Here is an 11,051-nt window from a genome sequence, read left to right on the forward strand (position 1 = left end):
TTAAATAAACTCCTGATGAACTTAAAAACTTTACAATGCCTCGTTTTATGAGTACATAACCTATTTGTACTGTAGAAGTTTGGTGCCATTCTGGGCATTATTAGTGGGGTAATTTACGAGATACATCACAGGATCCATTAGCGCCTGCATTAAGCCATCCGGCTGATTTCTCTAAATAAGCTCTAACTTTAATAATGTTCAACCAAGGGAAATAAAGGCTTCTGGGGGGTGTTTGGCTCGAGGTCATGGTGCAAAGGACCCTATACGTTTATTTTACCCTGAACCATCCCTTTAATAAATCCTTATCTTGAGTCAAATAAGCAAGCTGACATTCAGTACAATCTATATATTTTATTTAGAATACATACAAATGTCATTTACGTCTTTTAGTTTGTCAAAGTGGCATTTTTGAAGAGTGGGGATGTGTGAACGTGCTCTACTATGTAAGAATGAGCATATGATATGACTGAATCTCAGATGCCATGTCCGAAATTTACAGCAAAACTTCTAGCATTAATTCATTCTCAAACTGATTCATTAAAGTAGTTATTACTCCAACACCTGCATGACATCATTAACCAACATGGTTGAATGACCACTTTGCAACAGTTTCAGGAAACAGCCGTGACTAGTAGGGGTGGGCGGATCGATCCTGAAGTATCGATCCTCACATAAAAATATCGATCCAAATGTGTGTTTTTTTACCAGTAATTTTTTATTAATTTAGCACGCAATTCAGTGCGTAAAATAAGCTACTAAGTGGAAAAATAAGCGAATGTTAGCGGATAATTGTGTAGGATAGAACTTTTGGTAACACTTTACTTGAAGGGGTGTGCATAAGACTGACATGACACCTTCATAATTAATAATAATAATTCCTTACATTTATATAGCGCTTTTCTCTGCACTCAAAGCGCTTTACATAGAAGGGGGAATCTCCTCAACCACCACCATAATCATGACATGACAGATGTCATAAATATGAAGGAGGTCTTATGCATGTTTATGACAACTGTCATTAAGTGTCATTCGCTCAATTATGACATTTTTAATGCAAATATGACATTGTTTGAGATGTCTTTGTTATGGCAACTTGACATAAACCAATACATCATAACCTGTCAGTGTCTTTGTCATGACAACTTGACATTACCAAGACAACATAAATTGTCATAAATATGTCATAAACATGACATAGCAGATTAACTATCAAACTTAAGAAACCACTTAGCTTTACGGGTTAACATTTCATTAAACTGTCAGGTGGTTGGTTTTGACATGAGGCCATTATAACTGTGTCATGAATGTTTTTCTTGACCTCAACTACAGTGGTACAAATTTAATTTGTCATTAAAATGTTATAATGGCTTCATGACAGCCAATGTCAAAACCAACCACATGACAGTTTAATGAAATGCTAACCTATAAAGCTAAGTGGTTTCTTAAGTTTGATAATTAATCTGCTATGTCATGTTTATGACATATTTAGGACAGGTTGTGTTGTCTTAGTAAAGTCAAGTTGCCATAACAAAGACATCTCACACAATGCATGTTTGCATTAAAAATGTCATAATTGAGCGAATGACACTTAATGACATTTGTCATAAACATGCATACAACCTCCTTCATATTCATGACATGTGTCACGTCATGATTATGACGGTGTCATGTCAGTCTTATGCACACCCCTTCAAGTAAAGTGTTACCGAACTTTTTCTCCTAGTCATCTGGATACAAGACGAAACCAATCAATCACAGAAAGCGTTCGATGCTGGTGCTTCGCTGAGCTCACAGGCCCAGTGCGTTTGGGAAACGAAGCCTTGCTTAGATGACAGAGAAACAATCTGGAGTTATTTTGCAATAAACAAACCAAAAGTGTACATAACAGTTCAAAATGTTGACGTCAGTAAGATTTTTTTAATGAAATTAATATTTTTATTCAACAAGGATCGATGCATCAAAAGTGACAGTCAAGGGTTTTGCACTGTTAAAAAAAAAAATCTACTTCATATAAATGCTGTTCTCTCAACTTTGTTCATCAAATAATTCTGCATAAAATGTATCATGGTTTCCACAAAAATATGAAACTGTTTTCAACATTGATAATAATAAGAAATGTTTCCTGAGCAGCAAATCAGCATATTAAAATGAAATATCATCATGACTGGAGTAATGATGCCGAAAATTCAGCTTTGATCACATGAATAAATTACAGTTTACTATGACATAGAAAACCTATGTTAAATTGTAATATTACAGTTTTTACTGTATTTTTTATCAAATAAATGCAGAAGAGAATTAAAAATCTTACAGACCCCAAACTTTTGAACAGTAGGCTAGTACTAGTAGGCTAGTAGTAGGCTAGTACTATAATTAGGGTAGTTTTGTAAAAGTCACTGACTAATTACAGGCGAGTTGAGAGCACAAATCACAAAATATTTAGTAGTCATGAAAACGTATTCAGATTTAGCATATTAATGATGCATTCACCTCATAAATCATGACACACTGCTCTAGCACAGGAAAGTGCATACAAGTTCAAGTGCATGCTTTTAAAATGAAAAAGTATTGGTATCGGATCGATACCGAAATTTCGCCCACCACTAATGACTAGCTAGTTGATTTCTTCAATGATGTATTGTACTGTGGTAGTAAAGCAGCGAGTTATGTCGTTGTACGGGAAACACACACCCCGACTGATAAACTGACTTAAAAATTTGGTGATTCTTGTATAACAAAGTATACAGAAATAACTTATTTTGATGAGTTGATGTAAAATCATATGTTGTGACTTATTGATCATGTCATTTTTTACAGTGTAGTTTTTGTTAATACAAAAAAAAATGTTAGTAGAGTCGCCAAAAATAATGTGTACAAAATAACACAAAGTGAAATAATGTGAAGTGGCAATTTGGGGAAACAGAAACAACTGGAAATACACAATACTAAAACTATTAATGAAACATATGGATGAATGAACAGCATTAGAATGAACATCATTCCTGCATGCAAATCCTTCCCTTTTAACACACTGTAACAATATTAGCTCAAAGGGGAAATATTAATAATAATCCATAATTACCAATTATGATTAATTAGTAATATTTGGGTCAGTTAATTAGATTAACTTTGAGGTAAGCCAAATTAATATTACAATCCATTAATCAGTTCCAACGAACTCTTTGATTATTCATTTATTCTAAGAAAAGTGTATCTTTCATGATCACTGAAAAATGATTATTCCTTAGCATGTCCAACGCTTAGAGCATGTAACAAGATCAAGATCGTAAAAGGGCAAGGGCGTAGATTTGGTTTGAACATTGGGGGGGTTGAAGTTTGGGTATGCCTCCTGATATTGTGATCATGGTATAAATATTGGGGGGTTGTAATGCATAGATTTAAATATGGGGGGGGTTATCTCCCCCCCATCCCCCCCCACAAATTACGCCCCTGTAAAAGGGACTTTGTATGCAAGCAGAGAATCAGAAACCAAATGCATAATTGTGCACAAGTTTTATTAACTAAATCACAAACATAACTAAACTAAACAAACAAACAAACATACATACATTCATCCATACATACATGCATAGGTAAAGTGGTGAGTGTTATGGAACCGGAAGCAGGAAATAGAACTATGGAAAAGATCTATTTCAGTATGAAAAGCCTTATTTCCATCAGCATATTTCAGAGCACCTCATTAAATTGATACTTGCATGGTCAGTTGCAGTGGATACAATTCTTGAAGTGGTTGAAATTGGAGCTCAATGATGGGTCCGTGAGTGTCAAAAGTCACTGGTGCAAGTTGCCATCGTTTTCTTCTCTGCTTGATAGAGAAGATGAGGATGACTGGCATGGTGGTTTTGACGCTGTTGTGGGTCGGAGCTTGCATGGTGGCTTCGAGCACATGGCTGTTGTGAGTCGAAGCCTGAGGGCACGCTGGACGGCACGGCATCCTGAAGTGCCGAGAATGCCAAGAGTGCCAAGATTTGATGGTTGCCCATTCAGTGATGGTAAGTTTGCAGTTTTGCAGTCTCCGTTTTGGGAGCATGAAAGCATGGCCAACGGTGCTCACGGCCTGCTAGGCCCTGGGGTTTGAAACTCTTTCCACACTGAGTGCATGGATACGGTTTCTCTCCTGTGTGAATTCTCATGCGTCTCTTAAGGTTTTAAATTATTAAATAAAATCTTTTGTGTTACAAAAATAAAATGTATGCCGCAGTTGTAGATGACTCATTCAATAATGTAATCGTCTGGTTTTAGTCAGGCTTCTGTCAAACACAGCACATATATTATGATCTCTAATCATATCATTTACAATAAGTGCTTTTGAAGAAAGGACTGAATATTCAGCAACCCAAGCTTTGTCATTTGTTTATCTGAATTATATATGTTTTTTATTTGTTGAACATCAATACAAATGTTACCCTTAAATGAATTTGGGAGCCACTTCTAGCCAAAATAACCTTGAGTTTGGTTACATGTTGTTTTTGCCAAAATAACTTTATAACTAAATAACTTAAAATAACGAGGTGTATGATATTCCATCAAGCAAAGTCAACAGTGATTACAAGGTATTTGTTTAAGTTCCTTGACATGTTCTATGCATTGATGACTATAGTCTATTCTTTGGCTATGGTTAGATGTTCATTAATTTTTCATGACAGCCCAAATTTCGCATTGTTTTAGCCTAGATGCCTGTGTTTGACATCTTTTAAACGCAAAATTTCTTGCTGAGATCTGACTTCTGTGATGTTTAGCCAGTCTGTCTGCTTCCTGACCTGAGCCCCAGATTGTCATGTTCGTTTAGCTAAAGGGATTAAGTTTTTTTGTATTTAATAATTTAGGGAACAGACCTAGTCTCTATATGATGATATCTAGGTGAAAGAGTCTCTTTATGATGGGATTTATCATTTACATTTACATTTAGTCATTTAGCAGATGCTTTTGTCCAAAGCGACTTACAAATTAGGACTAAGTTAAGCGAGTCATAGTGAAGAGGCAAAAACAACGCAAGAAGTGCTCAAAATACGAAGTTCAGGCATTATTCAGAGTAGCATCAGCCCGATAAGTGAGGATTTAAAGGAAAAGGAAAGGGTTTTGTTTTTGTTTTGTTTTTTATGAGGTTAAGTGCTCACGGAAGAGATGGGTTTTCAGCTGTCTTTTGAATGTTGTCAGGGATTCTGCATTCCGGATGAGGGTGGGGAGATCATTCCACCAGCATGGAACTGTGAATGAGAATGTTCTAGAAAGTGATTTTGTGGCTTTCTGTGATGGAACCACGAGACGTCGCTCGTTGAACGATCGTAGGCTTCTGGTAGGGATGTAGACTCGTAGGAGTGAGTGAAAGTAGGAGGGAGCTGAGCCTGTGATAGATCTGTAAGCAAGCATCAATGCCTTGAACTTGATGCGAGCACTTGTGCAGTGCAAACCTGCATGATCGAGCTGTCTTTGAAATGTGATCTGTGAAGGTCAGCTGGTCATCCAATATTACTCCAAGATTTCTGACCGACCTTGATGGGGTGATTGATGATGAATCTAGCTGGATAGTGAAGTCGTGCTGCAGAGATGGATTGGCAGGGAGGACGAGAAGCTCAGTCTTTGCCAGGTTGAGCTGCAGGTGATGTTCCTTCATCCATGTCGAGATGTCCGCCAGACAGCTTGAGACCCGTGCAGCTACTGTGGGATCATCTGGTTGAAATGAGAGGAAGAGCTGTGTGTCATCAGCATAGCAGTGGTAGGAGAAGCCATGTGCCTGTATGATGTGTCCCAGTGATGTGGTGTAGATGGAGAAGAGGAGGGGACCAAGAACTGAACCCTGAGGAACCCCTGTGGTCAGCTGATGTGCTCCGGATACCTCGCCTCTCCATGCGACCCTGAAGGACCTACCTGTGAGATAGGACTCAAACCATTGGAGTGAAGTTCCTGTGATGCCCAGTGATGAGAGGCTGGACAGAAGGATCTGATGATTCACAGTGTCGAAGGCAGCAGACAGATCCAGGAGAATGAGAACTGAGGATTTGGAAGCAGCTTTTGCGATCCGTAGGGCTTCTGTGACCGACAGTAATGCAGTCTCAGTTGAATGCCCTTTCTTGAAGCCGGATTGGTTGACATCCAGCTGGTTGTTCAGAGACAAGAAAGATGTTACTTGGTTGAAAACAGCTCTTTTTTAAGTGTTTTCACAATGAATGGTAGGAGAGAGATAGGTCTGTAATTCTCTACAAATTATGTGTTTAGTGTTGGTTTTTTAAGCAGTGGAGTTACCCGAGCCTGCTTGAATGCAGTAGGGAAAGTGCCAGTATGGAGGGATGAGTTGATGATGTGTGTGAGTGCTGGTAGAAGTGTGGGAGAGATGGCTTGTAGAAGGTGTGAGGGGATGGGGTCTAGAGGGCAGGTGGTAGGATGACTGGAGAGGAGAAGTGTAGATACTTCTTCCTCGGTTAGCGGAGAGAAGGAGGGGAGAGGGTTATTGGCTGTGGAAGGGGTCGGTTTGGGTTCCTGTGTGTGTGGAGCTGAGAACTGACTGCTGATAGATATTGTTTTGTTGGTGAAGAAGTTAGCAAAATCGTCAGCGGTTAAAGAGGAGGTGGGTGGTGGTGGAGGTGGACAGAGGAGAGAGTTGAATGTCTTGAAGAGTGATCGTGTGTTAGAGGAGCTGTTGAACTTGTTGTGGAAGTAGGAAGATTTTGCAGCATGAACATCCACAGAAAAGGAAGAGAGGAGAGATTTATACATACTCAGGTCAGATGTGTCTTTTGATTTGCGCCATTTCCTTTCTGCTGCCCTAAGTTCGGTCCGGTGTTCACGAAGAACCTCAGATAACCAGGGGTTAGAGGGAGTAGCGTGTGCTGGCCTGGAGGAGAGAGTGCAGATATTGTCAAGAGAAGAGGTTAGAGTGGAGCATAAGGTATCCGTTGCGGTATTCACATCCAGAGATGAGAATTGTGAGGGTGGGGGAAGAGAAGATGACACGGCAGAGGAAAGATGGGCGGGAGAAAGTGAGCGCAGGTTTCGTCTGAAAGTGACTGGTGGTGGGGGTGGTGGTGCAGGGGTAGAGAGCTGTAGACTGAAAGTAATGAGGAAGTGATCTGAAACATGGAGAGGTCTCACCAAAATGTTGTCTGTAATGCAGTTGCATGTGTAAACCAGGTCCAGTTGGTTGCCTGATTTGTGAGTACCTGTGGTGATGAGCCGTTTGAGATCGAAAGAGGCTAGGAGAGAGATGAAGTCTGTTGCATGTGGCTTTTCAAGATGAATGTTGAAGTCACCAAAGACTACAAGTGGGGTGCCGTCCTAAGGGAAGGAGGACAGCAGCACATCCAGCTCATCTACGAAGTTACCCAGCTGACCTGGGGGGCGATAAATGACTACAATATGGATCTTATTGGGATCTGTAAGTGTAATAGCATGATATTCAAATGAGTTGTTGTTGAATAGAGAAGAGAGCGCTGAGTATTTCCAATTGTTAGAAATGAGAAGCCCTGTACCCCCACCCCTCCCAGACTGGCGAGGGGAGTGAGAGAAAGAGAAACTGCTAGAGAGAGCAGCGGGGGTTGCTGAGGCTTCTGGACGAATCCAGGTCTCAGTCAAGCCCAAGATACTAAGAGTAGAATGAGATGCAAAGGTTGGAATAAAGTCAGCTTTATTGACTGCTGACTGACAATTCCATAGACCCACGGAAAGAGAGAGAGGAGTGTGTGAGGATGAGAGAATGGGACGCAGATTAGCAGTATTGCGCTGCCTTTTGCGCATGGTGAAAGGGCGTTGCCGAGAGATAACAGAAATGTATTGAAAGCACATGTTGCGTAAGGTGAAAATAAGATAAAAGTGGGAAAGAAAAGGGAGAAGGAGATACTTCCCAGATAGCATGTAACCATTGAAACAATGTTGAGTCAGTGTTGATGCGTCAACGCTGATTACATTGAAATGACGTTAGAAAGTGATGTTGTTTTACCATCACTCTTGCACCCTCAGTTAATATTGAAATAATGTTCAGATTTCAACCACAAATCAATAGTGTTAATATTGCTTCAACATTAAAAAGTGATGTTTCAACATAATTTTTGCACCCTCAGTTAATATTGAAATAATGTTCAGATTTCAATCACAAATCAATGGTGTTAATATTGCTTCAACATTACAAAGTGATGTTGTTTTTGCATCACTCTTGCACCCTCAGTTAATGCTGAAGCAATGTTGAGATTTCAACCAAAAATCAACGGTAATAGTATTGATTCAACATTACAAAGTGATTTTTTATCAACATCACTTTTGCACCCTCAGTTAATGTTGAAACTGTTGAACAAAATATCAATAGTAATGCTACTGAATCAACATTACACTATGATTGATTCTACATCACCGATGCTGAATCAATACTGAAATTAAAACAAATAATCAATGGTAATATTGAATCAACGTTACACTAAGATGTTGAATCTACATCACTGCTGTTGAATCAACTCGGAAATTAACTAAAATAAATCAATGGTAATATTGTTGAATCAACGTTACACTATGATGTTGAATCTAAGTCACTGCTGTTGAATCAACACTGAAATTAACAGAAATAATCTTTGGTAATATGGTTTGATCAATGTTACAATGTGATGTTGATTCTAAATACATTTTGTTGAAACACTGAAAATACAACTGAAAAGGAATGTCAACCAATGTTGCCATCTGATGTACTAAGTTAATGTTGAAACAACATTAATATTTCAACTACACTTCAATGATGCGTCAACAAATTCCTGACCAAAAATTTGGCAAAAACCTTTTAAAATATAAATGACACATTTCCAGCAGTTGAGTTAATTTATTTTATTCAATCAATCAATCAATGACAAAAATATATTAAAAGATCATTCTTTAAAAAAGAAAGGGGGAGAAATAGGACAAAAGCATTTCAACCTTTAAAAATAAAATTGGCTTCAGAAGTCTGATGTCATAACTACAGGTGGTCCAACGGTTCAGGTTTTTAAAAATCTGTCATACATCAGACTACTGCCTCTTTTCCTTTGGGTTCTCTGAAATCTGAAAAAGAAAGCATGATGTTACTCGAGAACAAGTCAGTTCAGTTGCCACATTCAAGAATGTTAATATACTAACACAATACGATTTGCTTTTTAAAAAAAGTTGCTGAACACAAAATATTTTAACTATGATTAAAGTACCGTTAAATTCTGATTATTTCATTTATTTTTCTAAAATCTATTAATGCTTCAATATAAAAAAAAAAATCACTATGGCAGGGGTGTCCGATTTTATCTCCAGCCCTAATTAAACACACCTGAAGCAGCTAATCAAGCTAATCAAGGTCATTAGGATCAATGGAAACTTCCATGCAGGTGTTGGAGCTAAACTCATGACTTCATGAAGAGGAACAAACACCTATGAGCTATAGCCATTAACAATATCTCAGTTCAATTTCTGTGAAACTACATAGCATTCAAGTAACACGTTTATCTTGTAGAATGAAAGAACTTAGGTTTTTTCAATGAAAATTTCTTTAAAGGGATGGTTCAGCCCAAAATGAAAAATCTGTCATCATTTACTCACCCTCAAGTTGTTCCAAACCTGTATGAGTTTCTTTCTTCTGTTGAACACAAAAGAAGATATTTTAAAGAATGTTGGTAACCAGAAAGTTGACGATGGCCATTGATTTCCATAGTAGAAAATAAATACCATGGAAGTCAATGGCTACCATCAACTGTCTGGATGCCAACATTCTTCACTCTATCTTCTTTTGTGTGCAGCAGAAGAAAGAAATTCATACAGGTTTGGAACAACTTGAGGATGAGTAAATAATGACAGAATTTTCATTTCGGGATGAACTATCCCTTTGAAGCTGCAGATTCACCTTATGTAGACCTTAATCTCTTCAAATATCACAAAATAGCCATGTCAGTCACTTTCTTAATAAACACAAGATGTTTTTTGTTATTGTGTTTCAGTGGAAATTTCTCAAATTTAATACAGATTCAGGAATATGAATGATTACCTGATTAAGCAGTGATAAGGCACAGGATATCATCAAGTCCCAGGTCAGGTGATTATGCTGTCGACAACAACTCTGTGTATAATCAATGTCAGCATTATCAGGAGGGGGGTGCTTTTTTTTTATTTATTGTCCATCTTTGTCGGCCTTCATTCCTACTAAAGGAGCAATGTGCTCTGCATGCAAGCACTGATGGATGCAAGACATGAGCTATGTTTGCAGTGTAACTTTCTTGCTCATGTTCATGTCTCCTGCACTTCAAGAAATGTGTTAAATGACGTTAGAACTTTATTCAGGAAATTCGTAATAAACTTTACTAAAGCAATGTGCATTTTTTAAGTATGTAGATGCACCATTGTTTGAAACTGTGCTAGAGAAGTGATGTAAGTATGTCAGGTGCTTCAACAAACAAGACTTCTGTATTAGGATGCACCTATGTTTTCTCTCTAATGAGGAAGCATTACACTACTGAGAAGTGCACATGCAAAACCAAAATGGGCGTTTACCAATCAGTGGCCAATTTCAAACTACAATAAATGTTTTTCAAACATTTTTCAACAGACTTGCTAAACCACCCCACCCCTAAACCAAGCCCCCACTGGATTAGCAAATCAGGTAAAGCGGTTGAAAATGCCCATTGTGGTTTGAAAACGCCCCACTGATAGAGAAACACCCACTAGTGTTCTGCAGAGATACATGCCTGAATGATCTTGTGCTCATCAACTACAAATCACTGTTAGTTCAATGTCACTGTCTCCACCGATGTGTGCTGTTGGCTTTCATTCAAATTTCAATGCTGATCCAACACACTTTAAACACTGAAATGTCAATCTCAACCCAAATTATGGTTTGGATCAAAACTCAACATTGTATTAATGTTCCCATGCTATCTGTGCGATTTATTTCAACACTTTACTTACTTGGAAAATTAATGTATGTTAGTAGATTTAGTAACAATAAATAAAATGCAAGTAAAAAGCATGCTAAAAACAGAAATACATTATATGCACCATTGTTTGAAACTCTGAGAGTTCATGCATGTCAAACACAC

This window comes from Abramis brama (genome assembly GCF_963993115.1).
Source record: "Abramis brama genome assembly, chromosome: 10".
Lineage (NCBI taxonomy): Eukaryota > Metazoa > Chordata > Actinopteri > Cypriniformes > Leuciscidae > Abramis > Abramis brama.